This window comes from Tachysurus fulvidraco, chromosome 25 (genome assembly GCF_022655615.1).
Source record: "Tachysurus fulvidraco isolate hzauxx_2018 chromosome 25, HZAU_PFXX_2.0, whole genome shotgun sequence".
NCBI classification, from domain to species: domain Eukaryota; kingdom Metazoa; phylum Chordata; class Actinopteri; order Siluriformes; family Bagridae; genus Tachysurus; species Tachysurus fulvidraco.
The window spans coordinates 4889320-4906368 of NC_062542.1; the positions used below are offsets into that span (position 1 = coordinate 4889320).

General features: G+C 38.0%; 1 pseudogene; it reads left to right on the forward strand.

Moving 5' to 3' along the window:
* Window positions 1-83: 83 nt before the first annotated feature.
* On the forward strand, window positions 84-16151 carry LOC113658475 (annotated as a pseudogene).
* The last annotated feature ends 898 nt before the right edge of the window (window positions 16152-17049 follow it).

A 17049-nucleotide genomic window follows, 5' to 3' on the forward strand; every position in this document is an offset into this window, starting at 1 on the left:
TGTTTATGTGAGTCGTGAAGAGTCGGTACAAAGAGCCGAATCTTTGAGTGACGCGTCTTTAAACCGTTTACGGTGCAGTTTTTTTTTTTTTTTTTTTTTTTTGGAGAACAGGATGTTCGATGAAAATGTGTTTTAGAACAAGACAAGGTGGTTTAGCTTTAACCTAAAATCAGCGTGTTTAGCTGATAGTGAAACTGAATCGCCTCCTCTCCTTCTGTCGGAATAATGAAAGTAAAATCCTGATTCTTCCGTCTTGAAGCAGCACAAAGACGAAGGTACGGTTTCTTGTGTTTGTAATTCTATTGAATACATATATACGCTATAAAACAGGCATAAAATGATTCAATCCGTGAGAAAGGTGTTTTGTACAAATGAGCTTAAGGCCTAGTGTTTAAGGTGTTGGTCCACCAATCAGAAGGTTGTGAGTTTGAATCCCAGGTCCACAAAGCTGCCACTGTTGGGCCCCTGAGCAAAGCCCTTAACCCTCAATTGCTCAGGTGTGTATTAAAAAACAACAACAACGTAACAATGTAAGTCGCTCTGGATATAAGTGCATCTGCCAAATGCTGTAGATGTAAATATAAAACCATATAGAAGTGTTGACATTTTGTCTGCATTCAGCTTCCCCATCTCCGTATACGTGCATGTTAAAACGGGTGTCTCAAAGGTACCAGGATCTACTATTTCCGACAGATTTTGTTTTTAGTCAGTGTTGTGCTAGTTACTAAGAAATAGTAACTAGCTACAGTTACTAGTTACTTCAATTACTTTGTTGATTACTTACACCAAAAAGTAACGCATTACTGTTAAATGTAACTTTTTAGTTACTATTTTAAAGAACGTTCTTTAATTTAATGTTTCCATTAATGCCCTTTTATGCGTTATGGTTTATACAAACACAAAACTGACTTAAACAGAAAGTAATTTTTAAACACTATTTTATTTAAGTCAGACCAATACAAACTGAATATATCACAAGGATTTCTGAAATAAATAACAAAACAAGCTGAATAATATTTTCAGAATCAAGCTGTTGTGTTGAGCCCTTAAAAATGTTCCTTTCACAGCACAAGTATGAAAACTATCAACAATGTACAACAGAACACAAAACATTTTGAAATATATCAATGAAAGCAATCTGAATTATTCAGAATCAGTTTGGAGAAACTCAGCACCAAAAAAAAAACTGCTATTGTTGTTATTGTTACTATATATGCTTAACTAAAGTGAAATAATCAGCATATTTCCTCGTATTGCTCTCGACTCGCCGTTACTGCCGCACGTACATGAATTAACGGAAACACGCCCACAGTGCGGCGTGTCCGTGTTTACAGGTTGGCATCCACCAATCCTACAATGCGTCGCTGATGTAAACAGGTTGGTCTGTAGGCTACACTTCAGCCAAACTGAACTAATTTAAAAAGTAACGGACAAACGCACCATATGGTAACGGTATCGGAGTTACTTTATTTAATTAGAGCAGGGGTGTCAAACTTTGGCCCGCGGTGTAATTATATTTGGCCCGCGAGATCATATCAGATGTGCATTACAGCTGACTAGCCGCATGCTCCGCTAATACTACAAATCCCAGAATGCCTTGCCACTGTATTGACATGTAGTCACGAACAGCAAGCGCCCCTCATTCTCTGTTGACAGTCGTTAACAACCACAAAAATGGCCAAACGAAAGATGGACAATGAGCTTTCAAGACAGGAGGGAGGCAGATTATCTGTTCACGAATATAAAGGACAGACCTGTTTGTCTTTTGTGCTAACAAAGCAGTAAGAAGACACTATGAAAGGAAACATTATGAGAAGTAAGGACCTGGACGTAAGGCAGAAGCTCCAGAAGGCGGAGGAGATGAAAAAAAGTCTGGTTTCCCGGCAGACTATGTTCATGAAAGCAAAGTGAAGCTGCTGTAAAGACTGTGAAGCTTTATTGTGGCAGCAGAGATGGCAAAATCTGCCCGACCTTTTAATGAGAGAGTTTGTCAAAAAGTGTGTGGTCAAAGTTTGCGAAATGAACACCACTGATGTGTCTTTTATTTCAAATTGAATTTCTTATGTGTTTGTAATATCCTGTGTCAGCTCTGCAGTCTCTCTGGAAACCACTCTGGTGGCACCGGACTATCTCACGCAAGACGAAGCTCCGGATTTACAACTCGGCAGTACTCTCCATCCTGCTATATGGCTCGGAGGCTTGGCCCTTAAACAAGACACTGGCTGCAAGATTAGATGGCTTTGATAGCAGGGCTCTCAGAACCATCGAGAACCAGCAGGTTTCCAATCAAATGCTTAGAGCTTGCACGTGCCACACAACGTCGCACCCGCTGGCTTGGCCATGTCCTCCGCCTCCCTTCTGACCATCGGACGAGAGCTATTCTCCAGTTTGATCCGAGGGCTGCAGGCTGGAGACGACCACGAGGTAAACCCCGCACCCGATGGCTTGACGTCCTTGTGGGCGACCTTCAACAACAAGGAATTGCTATAGAGGATGCAGAGCAGCTGGCATAAGACCGTCAGTGCTGGAAACAACTAGTTCATCTGGTCGGCTCAACGCACAGGGATGGGACACCCCCCTACTCATCGCAGGAGCCAAATTGATTGATTGATTGATTGATTGATTGATTGATTGTTTGTAATATCAAGCTCTGGTTGTTCCAAATCCTGTATTTAAGCAAAACTAAAGTTTGTTTCCAAATGAAAAAGGTCCAACATTACATATCAGTTGCAGTTAATTTTTCAATAAATATTCAGTTTGGCCCGTGACTTTATCTCAGTTTTATATTTTGGCCCAATGTGAATTTGAGTTTGACACCCCTGCATTAGAGTATTAGTTACTGTCAAAAATAACTGCGTTAAAGTAACGGGTTACTGCCCAACACTGGTTTTAGTGTGGTGCCATGAACGCTTGCTGCCAATTTCTTTCCTAAGGGAGGACGAGTTATCAATTTTACAGAGGTATAAATTAAATTAACTGTAAATATGTTGAATGGTGAATTAAATATGAATATTTAATATATAAGGAGTAATGAATATATAGATTTTGTTTATGGTGACAGGGTGCCTCTCTAGTAGTACTATATACTACTACATACTATATATTAATAGTAGTACTAATAGTACTAAACAATCTAGTTCTCTCATGACGTTACGTTTTATTTTATTTTTGTTAATTAGAATTTGTTATTTATTTTGGTATTGCAGAACAAGAACACTCGCAAAGATATATACTGTATATACAGACGATTACAGATGTACAAATGGTCACAATTTAAATTATGAGACAGGAAACAAACAGAAAAAAAAAACCCATTGGAAATGAAAATGACCAGGGGAATAATTTAAAATGACTTGAGACAAAGATGTATATTTTATATAAAAGTTGGCACATCGGGACGCAAAGTAGTTCATAGTTTTTGTGTAATTGACTATGTGTAGTGAATATGTGTATGATGTGTAATGAGGGTCACATACAAATGATGTAATATTGACAGACAGGCCTGTGCATGAGTATACAAGCACGGATCTGTTTGACTTGTCCATAAGAGATGACAGACACACAGGAGATGATGTTTACGTAGTAATAAATCAGTAATAAATATATGTGCTCTGATCGTCCTGTCTCAAATTCGAGCTATCAGACAAAGCGACAGAATAATAAATTTTTTTTTTGCGTTTATCGCATATATATTCAATATCAGTATTCCTGATGACGTTTGGTAGCAAGCGTAACCCAAGTCTTTTCTTAAACTTTCCTAAGAGCCTCACAGCCTCTCTGTAACTTTAAATGGGCTTAATAGATAGTCAACGTCTCAATTTTTGTGTAACTTTTGCAGTAACAGACCATGAAAAGGCAGGATTCCAACCACAGAGGGCGAGAGGAAGATGATTTTATGAAAAAGCCCAAGAAATCAGCAGAATCAATAGTCATGATGGTAAGAAATGTCTTTTAATGCCAGAAATGGAATATGAGCTATAGACACACTGTGGTAATCAAATCCAAGTGTTTTAAATGCAACTTTATAAATAAGCAGCTTAAAAATTGTACTTTGATTTACTTGATCAACTTGATCTTTGTTTCTAATTATTTAGGCAGAAAGCACAGATTCACCTCCTCCCGGTACCGTGCCCTCGGACCAGATTATCGATTTCAATGGAGAGAAAAATCAGAGTACAGAAAGGTTGTCAATTCTGATATCTATGAGAAATATCCATGAAAAATAATGCTGCTTGCAAATCAACATTGAACAAATATTACCAATGATGTTATTTAAAGTATTGATTTGCAAGCATCATTATTGCTTTGAATAGGTTTGAACACTTGCCATAATTCATAGACGGACAATCCTTTTATTTATTTATGAAAGATTGACTATTGTTTGTTGGCTGATAAATATAACTTGGCAATTGTGTAGATAATAAAATGACTTTTAAAAGGTATTCACTCATTCAATTAGAATTTATTTGTATAGCGCTGTTAACAAAGGACGTTGTCTCAAAGCAGCTTTACAGAACATAAGAAAAGTACAGAAAGTTTAATATTAAACAAAGGTTCAAGAGTAATATTAGACTTATTTAAATGTGTATGTATCTATCCCTAATGAACAAGCCTGAGGTGACTGTGGTGAGGAAAAACTCCCTTAGATGGAAGAGGAAGAAACCTTGAGAGGAACCAGACTCAAAAGTGAACCTCATCCTCATTTGGGTGACACTGGAGGGTGTGATTATAAACTGCTATAAACACCAGAGAGTGCTATTATGAATAATATCCTTTCTACAGTCAGATACTGTCTGATAATTGTGTATTGATGAGGAGATTGTTGTCCTCAAAGACCACATGTAGTTGGCATCTCGTCTTTGAATGTCCGAATCCTCATGAAGTGGAATCCAACCTGAACTGGTACAATCTCTGGATGCCTCGGGAGGGGCAGAAAAAGAGAAGCAAATTTGGGACTGATATAAATGTTAAATATTATGAAATAGACTAGTTTGATCATTAATATAGTATTTCTGTTTATCTTTGTAGACTTAGGGTTGAAATAAAGGGACCAGAGGCACCACCAAAGCTACCTGGGTACCAAGATGAGAAAGTGTGCATGCAACACTGTGCACCCCTTGAAGTTTACTGCAAGACAGATCACACACTGCTCTGTAAACACTGCGCCACAATGCAACACCAAGGCCACAACAAGTGCTACACAGTAGGAGCTAAGGTATGACAAAGGTTTGTAAGTTTCTTCTAAACACTCTGTAATACTGAGTTGTCCTTCCTAACATCTTTATCATTCTCTTTTCCTTCCCTGTGACGTTACAGGTCTTCCAAGAGCTAGACACAATGTTTCTTCTTGAGCAAACACTAGAAGATGTAGACAAAAACAAGCTTATATGTTATCTATCTCAAAATTACTCAGAATGCTTTGAGGCTCCTCTGGTGCCTTGTGATGTCCAGGATGTGTCTAAACTTATTCTGGAAAGATTTGGCTCTGAGGTGGCGCTTAAGATCGCTCTAAAAATCATGTTAGAGAAAGGTAGGAGCAACAGATGGTTGATGGAGATCTCTCTCTCTCTCTCTCTGCATCTCTTTGTATCTCTCTCTCTCTCTACATCTCTCTCTCTGCATCTCTCTGCATATCTCTCTCTCTCTCTCTCTCTCTCTCTCTCTCTCTCTCTCTCTGCATCTCTTTGTATCTCTCTCTCTCTCTACATCTCTCTCTCTGCATCTCTCTCTGCATCTCTCTCTACATGCATCTCTCTCTCTCTCTGCATCTCTCTCTGCATCTCTCTCTACATGCATCTCTCTCTCTCTGCATCTCTCTCTCTCTCTCTCTCTCTCTCTCTCTCTCTCTCTCTGCATCTCTCTCTCTCTGTCAGTGAAAATTATATTATATTAAAACTGCTCTTTGTGGAATGTGAGAATGTGAATCTGTGGTGCTTTGTTTTTCCACAGGGCGGCATTTGGAGACCATTCAGGATCATCTAAAATATAAACTTCAGCGTCATCTTAAATCTAAATTTGAACGCATAAACGAAGGAAATTCTCAGCAAGGGAATCCTATCCTTCTAAACGATATCTACACTGAGCTACTCATTACAGAAGGAGGAGATGAAGGCATTAATAAAGAACATGAGGTCAGATTGATTGAAGAAGCATGCAAGAACGGAGACACGCAGGAGACCGTGATACAATGCAACGACATCTTTAAACCTTTACATGGACAGAAAAAACGCATCCGCACCGTGTTAACAAAGGGCATTGCTGGGATCGGGAAAACAGTTTCTGTGCACAAATTCATCTTGGACTGGACAGAAGGAAAAGAGAATCAGGATATTCACTTCATTTTCCCGCTTCCTTTCCGTGATCTGAATTTAAAGAGAGATAACAAATATAGTGTGATTCAACTTCTTTCTCAGTATTTTCCAGACCTTAAAGAATTTAAATCTATTAGTAGTGAGAAAACAAAAGCCATGTTCATCTTTGACGGACTGGACGAGTGCCGACTTCCTCTTGATTTCATGAACAACGAAATGTGCTGTGACGTAACAAAAGAAATCTCTGTGGATGTGATGCTAACAAACCTCATCCGAGGAAATCTACTTCCCTCCGCACTTCTGTGGATAACCTCCCGGCCAGCAGCAGCCTGTCAGGTCCCTCCTGAGTGCACTGACCGGGTTACAGAGGTTCGAGGATTTAACGACTCAGAGAAAGTGAGATACTTCAGGAAGAGGTTCGGTGGCACGAGTCTTGCTGACAAAATCGTTGCACACGTTAAGTCTTCAAGGAGCCTCCACATCATGTGCCATATACCAGTCTTCTGCTGGATATCAGCTACGGTTCTGGAAAAAATGTTGGGTAAAGCAGACATGGAAGTGCCTAAAACTCTAACTCAGATGTACACTCACTTCCTCCTGATTCAGACACATTTAAAGAACAAGAAGTACCATGGAGTGATCAAGGAAGACATGGACCTGACAGAATCGGACAAGGAGATGATTCTTAGACTGGCAAAGCTAGCGTTTCTGCAGTTGGAGAAAAGAAATCTGATTTTCTATCAAGAAGATCTAGTTGAATGTGGCATTAATGTTGCCGAAGCATCTGAGTACTCTGCAATTTGCACAGAAATCTTTAAAGAAGAGTTCGGATTGTACCGAGAGAAGGTCTTCTGCTTCGTCCACCTGAGTATTCAGGAGCATCTAGCGGCGGTGTATGTGCTGGTCGAATTTGTAAACAACAATACGAACATCCTCAGAAAAGATGCAGAGAATCAGAGAACGACAAAGATATCAGATTTACACAAGAGTGCTATAGACCGAGCGATGCAGAGTGAGAACGGACACTTTGACCTTTTCCTGCGCTTTCTTCTCGGTCTCTCAACGGATTCTAATCAGGTTCTCTTGAAAGCGCTGCTGCCAAAAAGTTGTTCTGAGAGCTTGGAAGAAACAGCTGAGTACATTAAAGAGAGGATCAGAAAAGAGTCATCAGCAGAAAGAACAATCAACTTATTTCACTGTCTGAATGAACTGAATTACAACTCATTGGTGGAAGAAATTCGTAGTTTCTTGAGCTCAGGCATTCAGAGACCGAGAGCTCGGTCTCAGGCATTCAGAGACCGAGCTTAAACCTGACCAGTGCTCAGCTCTAGCCTATGTGCTGCTAACATCTGAAGAAGTGATTCATGAATTTGATGTAAAAATGTGCAATACATCTCTTGAGGGATATCAGAGACTGTTGCCGGTCGTCAGGAACCTAAGAACAGCAATGTAAGTTTTTTCTTAAAAATATTTTATGACATTATTAAAGACTAAAAATGATTAAAGTTAAAAATGATCTTAGTAACAATATCAACACACTTTTCTTATATGTTCATGTACAACATATTTCTTAAACATGCTTGTAGATTAATAACAATAATAAAAATGGATGTCCTTCTATGTTATTTGTTAATTTTCAAAGACTAAAATTCATCCTCTTGGCAAAAAAAACAAACAAACAAAAAAAAACCTAAATGTTTTTGAAAATATTAGTTAATAGTAATGATTGTAATTCTTCATGCATTGTGTATTTATTTAATATCATTTCTGAATATGTAAAAGAAATAGTGCACACATTATGTATTGTTATGTACAATTATTTTTTAGTATGATTGTTATTAATAATACTTCCGTTAATACTTCTCAGCCTTGCTGGTATCAACCTCACAGACGAATCCTGTGAGACTCTGGCTTCGATCCTCCAGTCGGCTAACTCGCACCTGACTGAACTGGATCTCAGTTTCAACAATTTGGGAGACTTAGGAGTCAAGCTTCTTTGTACTGGCCTCTCACATCCACACAGCAAACTTGAGAAACTAAATTTCAGCTACAACAAGCTTGAATTAATCGGCGTGAAGCAGCTTTGCGATTGTCTGACAAATTCCCAATGCAAACTGCAGACACTTGGGTTTGTATTACAACGTATTGCTGCAAAATAATATAACATTCACAGAAGTTGTCCGAACATATGTGGACACCTGACCGTCACACTCCTATATGTGGGCCTTCTCTAAATTGTTACCTCAACAGTTTGAAGCACACAATTACTACAAGTAAGGAATCGTTGTACTGTATACTGTAGCACTGCCAGCACTGACCTCAATACTTTTGGGATAAATTGGATTATAGACTACTTACCCAGCATCAGTGCCTTGTCGATGAATATTTTCACACACAAATTCCAAAATCTAGTAAAAAGCCTTTCTAGTAGAGTAGAAACTGTTATAGTAGCAGTAAGGGGTCTATCTCCTTATGAATGGCCATGGTTTTGAAATGGGATTTTTTAACAAGCACATACAGGAGTGATGGTCAGGAGTTCACATAAGTCCAATCAAGTAGGGTGGACCAACAAATTTAGTTTAACCATAATATATAAACAACTTCTCTTAAATGTGTTCATTTACATTTTACATTACATTTACGGTATTTAGCAGGACACCCTTATGACTGAGGTCCCATGTGCCCTAGCACTTACAATACACTCACTGATTGATTTAAAGCCTGTAGAGATTAAACAGAACAATTTCAACAGATAGACACAAAGACTATGAGAACCCAAACAGTATCGATAGCAAAAAAGCAACTGAGAAGACACCAGATGTTGAAACTTGAAGGACTCCATCAGCTGAATACCACATCCGGTTTTACTCTTATCAGGCATGAATAGGAATCTGAGGCTACAGTCAACAGTGTCTCACAGAAATTGTTATCTGAAGATGAGCCTGTGTATTTAATATAGGTTTGTTACATACAGACTCATTCAAAATTATTGGAACAACAAGGCCAGTTGTTTATATTTACCGTTTCTTCCTTGAGTCTCCACTTTGAGAAGGTGAAATGCTGCTTGATTTGGTTAAGGTCTAGTGAATGACTTGGCCAGTCTTATACCTTCCCCTGATCTAGTCCTTTGTTGTGTTGGTAGTGTGTTTCGGATCATTGTCGTACTGCATGATGAAGGCCTTCTCAACTGAATTTTTCTATAAATTTGAGGACAGCATGAATCTGTTGCTACCGTCAGCAGCGTTACATAATCAATAAAGATTAGTGAGCTTGTTCTAAAAGTAGCCATCCAAGCCCAAGCCATGACATTACCACCCTTAATGCTTGAAGCTTTAACTTTCATATTTTGGATTATAAGCAGAATGTTTCTTTATCCACCAAACTGCATTTCCATCAGTTTGGTAGATGCTAATTATGGTTGCTGAACTTTTGTGGATCATCTTTATGCTTCTTTGCAAATTCCAGTCTGGCATTCAGATTCAGATTTGAGTAAATTCAAATTGACGGCCAGCTTGTAACCTTTACCAAGCCAGTCCAGGCCCATTCGGCTGCATCTTTGACATATATTTCTAAAATTTGATGGCATTTCGATAATAGCCCCCACCCCCTCCAAACAATAATATAGTGCATTATTATTTATTAATAACACAGTGCTTTTATTTCATTGTACTAAGGATTTTGTTTTACGAGACTATGAAAATGTTCCTGTTTGCAGACTAGCTGGAACCAACTTCTCAGAACAGTCTTGTGAATTAATGGCCTCAGTTTTCCAGTCTGTGAACTCGCACCTCAGAGAGCTTGAGCTTGGCTGCAACATTTTGAGAGACACCGGAGTGAAGCTTCTCACTGTTGGACTAAATAGTGTACAGTGCAAAATTGAGAAACTTGGGTAAGCTCGAAAGCAATTTCGTTTTCTTTCTTTCTTTCTTTCTTTCTTTCTTTCTTTCTTTCTTTCTTTCTTTCTTTCTTTCTTTCTTTCTTTCTTTCTTTCACATTTTTATTTATTTCTAACTATTAATGTTCCATCATACACGAACAGACTAGGTTTTAATTTAAGAAAGAAAAATTCTTAAAAATGAGTATTTTTTTGTTATTTACAATGTTGTTTGAGTGCAAATAAAATAAAATACAATTATTCAAATAAAATCTATTTTATTATATTAAAGTTTCTCAATATCCAATTTAACCTTTGTAACATTTTGTACAGATTGTGAATTTGGTGAATTCTATGTGAATAATATGCTAAAAGAAAACTTCATATATTTAACCATTACATTACATTGCAACAGAATACAAGTGTATGAACATGAGAGAGGGAAGTAGAACAGTGAGGTTACAGGGTTCTGAGCTCAAGAAGGTGCAGGAGTTTAATTATTTGGTGCCAACCGTCCAGTGAAGGGGAGTGTGGAAAAGCGGTGAAGAGGCGAGTACAGCGGGGTTGGCGTGGGTGGACAAAATGTGTCAGGAGTGTTGTGTGACAGAAGGTTGTGAGCAAGAATCAAAGGTAAGGTGTACAAGACAGAAGTGAGACCAGCTCTGCTGTGCTGTATGGGATTAAGACTGTAGCAGTGAGGAGAAGACATGAGGCAGAGATGGAGGTAGCAGAGATGAGGATGTTGAGGTTCTCTTTAGGAGTGACGAGGATGGACAGGATTAGGAACGAGCACATCAGAGGGACAGCTCAGGTTGGCTGTTTTGGGGACAAGGTCAGAGAGACTGGATTGAGATTGTTTGGACATGTACAGAGGAGGGAGATGGTTATACTGGCAGAAGGATGTTGGAGATAAAGCTGTCAAGAAGAAGGACAAAGAGGATATATATATATATATATATATATATATATATATATATATATATATATATATATATATATATATATGTGCTGAAAGAGGACATGAAGTTAATTGGTGTGATAGTAGAGGATGGTGAGGATAGAGTTAGGTGGAAATAGATGATTTGATGTGGCTACCCCTAACGGGAAAAGCCGAAAGTAGAAGAAGACATTACATCACGAGACATAGCAAGAGGTACATAGATAAACAGACACGTACATTAAAATGGTTTTGTTTCTCAACAGATTGGACAGATGTAGCCTTACACATGAAACGTGTGAAGCCTTGAAAGCTGTTCTGCAGTCACCCAACTCACACCTTAGAGAGTTGAATCTGAGCTACAATAAACTGGGAATCTCAGCAGTGCAACAGCTCTGTGAAGGGCTAACAAGTCCAAACTGCAAACTGGAAGTACTGGATCTCAGCTACAACAATCTTAGCCATTCTGGAGTAAAGATTCTCTGTGCTGGACTGAAGAATCCAGACTGTAAAATCAAGAGTATAAGGTTTTATTCACAGTTAAACTATTTGAAATTGTTAAAGTAAAAAATAAGAATTATAAAATAAGATTAAAAAATTGTCAGATAGATTGGGCTGTAACTTAATTCTTAATAGGCCATGTTCTGTTATCACTTATCTTTGTGCTCAAATGCACAGCGGATGTGTAAAGAAAGGAATCTAATCATTGTCATTTAAACAACTCTTGTTATTTTCCCCCATTTGCAGAGTTGCGGATGTTGGCATTTTGGATGAGGCATGTGAAACGCTGGCTTTGGCCCTGCAGTCAGAAAATCCTCATCTGAAAGAGCTTGATCTCAGCAACAACTGGATAGGAGATAAAGGAGTAAAACTGCTCTGTGGAGGACTCATCAGTCCAAACAGCAAGGTAGAAAAACTGAGGTAAATACTGTCTTGCATTGTGAGCATTTATGTATATATTGGACACTTAAAGTATCTTTTCAAAATAAAAACCATTCAAACTACTTTTCTAAAGGAACTTCAAGGTAATCAAAAGCTCAGAACAACAGAAATACACATGCATACGGTTAGGCTTAAGAATCCAAAACAAGACTAAATATACACATAAATGATGTGAAGAAGTTGTAAGAAATATTACCAAAGTTTATTATTGAGTAACATGTCTCCTCTGCTGTAGTCTACGCTGGTGTAACCTCACAGACAGGTCTTGTGAGAATCTGGCTACAGTCCTGAGTACGTCAACTTACTTGACAGATTTGGAGCTTAGAGACAATGACCTGCATGATTCAGGTGTGAAGCAGCTTTGCACTGGTCTAAAGCATCCACACTGCACACTGCAGAGACTGGGGTAAGTTAAAGACAGACAGCTAAGTGATACAACACTGATAACATTCTTTGCATTCCCTGATTGTACTGGATTTTTGTAATTTTGTAAAACAAACGTCTTTAAATTTTAGATCTTCCATAATCACTATTTCATTTAGCTTTTGCTACAACTAAAAAATAACACTAGATCTAAGAACATGTTAATTAGGAAACAAGGGTACAAGAAATAAAGACTGTGAATATCAGAAATGTCAGAAATCAGAGCTACAGAATCAGTCACATGACCTGTCACATGATTAGGACCATCCTGTCTCAAGAATCTACAGTTAAAGGTGGGGTGCACGATATTTGAAAGCCAATGTTGACATTTGAAATCACCAAAACAAACACGCCCCTAACCCAAATGGGTGTCACCCCTGTTTTGATAGCTCCGCCCCACACATACATACACAACTCAGGCGACTATTATGGCAGAACCTGCTCCAGCATTTTTCAAACATTGTGCACTATATAGAGTTTATAGTGTTAAAACCAATAAAATAGAATTCGAACAATACTTGCCCTCTGTCAAGAGAATGATATACATGATGTACAGAGGTTTTATAAAACATCATTGAAATTTTGTCCACATTTTTTCATGTAATAAAACCAGTCATTTGCAAATGCTCAGCATTTAGCTCAGCTTTCTTTCTGTAACTTCAGTCTTTCAGGGTGTTGTGTTACAGAGGAAGGCTGTTCTATCCTAGCCTTATCTTTAAGCTCTCATCATTCACAATTAAGAGAGCTAGACCTCAGCTACAATCACCCAGGAGAGGCAGGAGTGAGACAACTCATTGCTGTTCAGAATGATCCACGCTGCAAACTACAGAAATTTAGGTGAGTAGAAAAAAAGGATGGAAAATATTCTAGGAATTTTACAGGGTGTTTAAAACCTGTACACTCTATTATGACAACTGGTTTCTGTCTAAAGCAACCTTAGACACAGGGTAAAATGGCAGATTTGGTCCTAAAGCAACCTTAGACAAAGGGTAAAATGGCAGATTTGGTCCTAAAGCAACCTTAGACACAGGGTAAAATGGCAGATTTGGTCCTAAAGCAGCCTTAGACACAGGGTAAAATGGCAGATTTGGTCCTAAAGCAACCTTAGACACGGGGGTAAAATGGCACATTTAAATCCAAATTTAGATCATTCAGTCCATTTTTTTTTATAATTTCTATTTGCCCACATGATGTAATGTTAAAATTAAACATTTCTAAAGATCACATTGCCATTATTTGATGGTTGAATGAAATTTAATTGCAGTTTAGATGTAGAAAATGTAAACAGGCTGTAAACAGGCTGTATATTAAAAAACAATGACTGGGTAAGAAGGACATTAGTCAAAGAAACAACCAAAATAAGAGTAGTAATTCAGATGGAGCTAGAAAGGTCCACAGATTTGATGGGAGAAGCAGGTAATTGGGTTCCGAGCTTTAAAAATAGGTTTGAACAGAACGGGTAAAATAATTAGTCACTTCCTGTTGTTACAGCATGGACCACAGTGATGAATGCAGAACCAAACAAGGAATGAAGAAATGTAAGTGTATTGTCTGTATAGACAACACACACGCTGTATATGTATTTGTAATTAAAATGAAAATGTGATTGGTTAACTGATATATAAATATTTGTTCCATTGGAGCATTATTTAGAGCATTGGAGCACTATTCAGTCAATTGGGCGAGCCAAAGCTCATAAGATCAGCATAAGGATACAATAGATAATATTTCTGTAATATATATAAATATATATACATAAATTACATAGCAAAAAATATTATTTTCTCTTAACTTCATTTTTGGGCCACTCTTTCCGCAGATGCCTGCGAGATCAACCTAGACCCAAACACCGCACACAGAACCCTGATATTGACCGGAAACAAAATGGTGACAATGACAAAAGACACACAGCCTTATCCAGATCATCCAGACCGCTTTGAGTACTATGCTGAAGTGTTGTGCAAAGAAACACTGATCGGTGCTCGTTTCTACTGGGAAGTCGAGTGGACTGGAGATGTAGTTTACATAGGGGTCGCTTACACAGGGATCAACCGAAAAGGCCGCAGCACCGACTGCAAACTGGGGATGAATAACAAATCCTGGATCCTGTCCTGTTCTAACGACTACGGCTATTATGTTAGTTATAATAACATAGAGACTGTAGTACCTGCCCCACCAAATCCATCCAAAAGAATGGGTATCTATCTAGACTGGAATGCCGGCACACTCTCTTATTTTATTATCTCGGCTGGCAGGCTGTATCACACATATACGTTTCACACAACATTCACTGAACCCCTTTATCCAGCCATCAGGGTCTATAACTACAGTGACACAGTCTCATTGTGTAAGCTAATATAAAATAAAAGCATGCATGCATGAAAAATTATAAGCATGCCATAAATTTAGTCCTGTGTTAAGGAATAATAATTGGCCTCTCTTATCCTTTATTATTATTTAGCTAAAACCTCATTATCATTATTATCATTATTTAGCTAAAACCTCATAGTCATTCAACACTTATATTATAAGATAATAATAATAAGTACCCCTTATCATTCAGTAGTATGAAGAACTCCATGGAAGATTGGCAACCGTTTTAAAGACCCCATTTGTAATCATTCTCACTATAGAATGCTGAGGACTTGGATTAGACCTTATACCACATCCCAACTTGAACCGAGTGCTCCAGAATTCTTGCTTTTATTGAGATAGAATTATGGGGTCTGACAGATCTCTCAGCTTGATTGTATTGGGGCCTGTAGAATAAATAAGCTGATTATATTATTATTATTTATTTACCTTTATTTTTCCAGGAAGTCTCATTGAGATTAAAATCTCTTTTACAAGAGAGACCTGGCCAAGGTAGCAGCCATACAGTTTGACAACATATTAAAATACAACAAGTACAAAAATAAAAAGAAATATTAAAACATAGGATCCTCTCAACAAAAACAATCACATGCATTCATTACCACTTTCTTTATGATGCCTTTAAATTCACCGATAGACACCAATTTCTCTAGTTTAAAATCTTTTTGCAAATTATTCCATGCCAAAGGTCCAAAATAGGAAAATGCAGTTTTCCCCAGTTCGGTAAAAACTCTAGGTACATTTAAAAGCAAACACTTTGAAGAGCAACTGGTAATTGCCTGAACAAGTGAATCTAACTCAAATTTAAAGTGGGGCTGAAATCTGGTCTTTTGCTGGCAACAACCATAACAGTAAGGTAGAAAAAAAAGTGAATTTTATGTCCTGTGTTTAAAATTAAACAACTGTGTTTTATTATTCTGCATTATATAGCTGAAATTCACTTGCGCCTATACCTTCATAATAAATGTAGATCAATTTTCGTTACAGACAATATACCTTTACACACAAGAAGATAATATGACTGAAAATATGTGTTCGTTGACAATTATTTGATCATAAAAGATTGAATGGATCCAACCCTGACAATGAGTAAAATTTGCTTAGTAATTAAATTTCAGAGGGAACAAATAAGAAGCTCCCCCTCCGTAGTAATTATGATGATGATGTAATACAGTTTAACATTACTTTCCAAGTTATGCTTATATTTCAAAATGATCATTTGTTTGAATTCAAAACAGTTGTGAAAGTCTGTATTTGTACTTTTGATTATTAAAGCATAATTGATCAGTTTGAATGCTTTTTCTAATATTGTGCATCTTTTACAGAAAACAGTCCTATGTGTTTATTATTTTAATTAAAATTAATTATGTTCTTAATAAGGAGGGCTCGGTGGCTTGGTGGATAGCACGTTCGCCTCACACCTCCAGGGTTGGGGGTTCGATTCCCGCCTCCACATTGTGTGTGTGGAATTTGCATGTTCTCCCCGTGCCTTGGGGTTTCCTCCAGGTACTCCGGTTTCCTCCCCTGGTCCAAAGACATTTGGCATCTGGTTGATTGGCATCTCTAAGTTGTCCGTAGTGTGTGAGTGTGTGAATGAATGAGAGTGTGTGTGTGTGCCCTGCGATGGGTTGGCACTCCGTCCAGGGTGTATCCTGCCTTGATGCCCAATGATGCCTGATATACTGTAGGTACAGGCTCCCCGAGACCCGAGGATAGTTCAGATAAACGGTAGAAAATGAATGAATGAATGTTCTTAATACCAAGAACACGAGGAATGGACTTGCACCTTTAAAAAAACAACAACCAAAAAACAGAAGGCAACCTTGCAAGAGGTTACAAGGTAACCAGGTAACAGGTAACAAGTACAGAATGCACAGCCATGTGCTCTAGATGTTTTTGCATTTACATTATTTATATTTATGGAATTTAGCAGAAACACTTATCCAGAGTGATGCACATTTATCTCTTATACATCTGAGCAGTTACCGGCCCTGCTCAAGGGCACCAACAATGGCAGCTTGGTGACACTGTATCAGACAACAACACAATCCCAAAGCCAAAGTATGGAAACAATTCTGAACCAAATGCAATAAAATTTCATCAAAGTACATTTGTCTAACCTCAAAGTACAATGGACAACATGATGAAAGACAAGCTTAATACGTGACGGAGGAGGAGCAAGAAGCTGA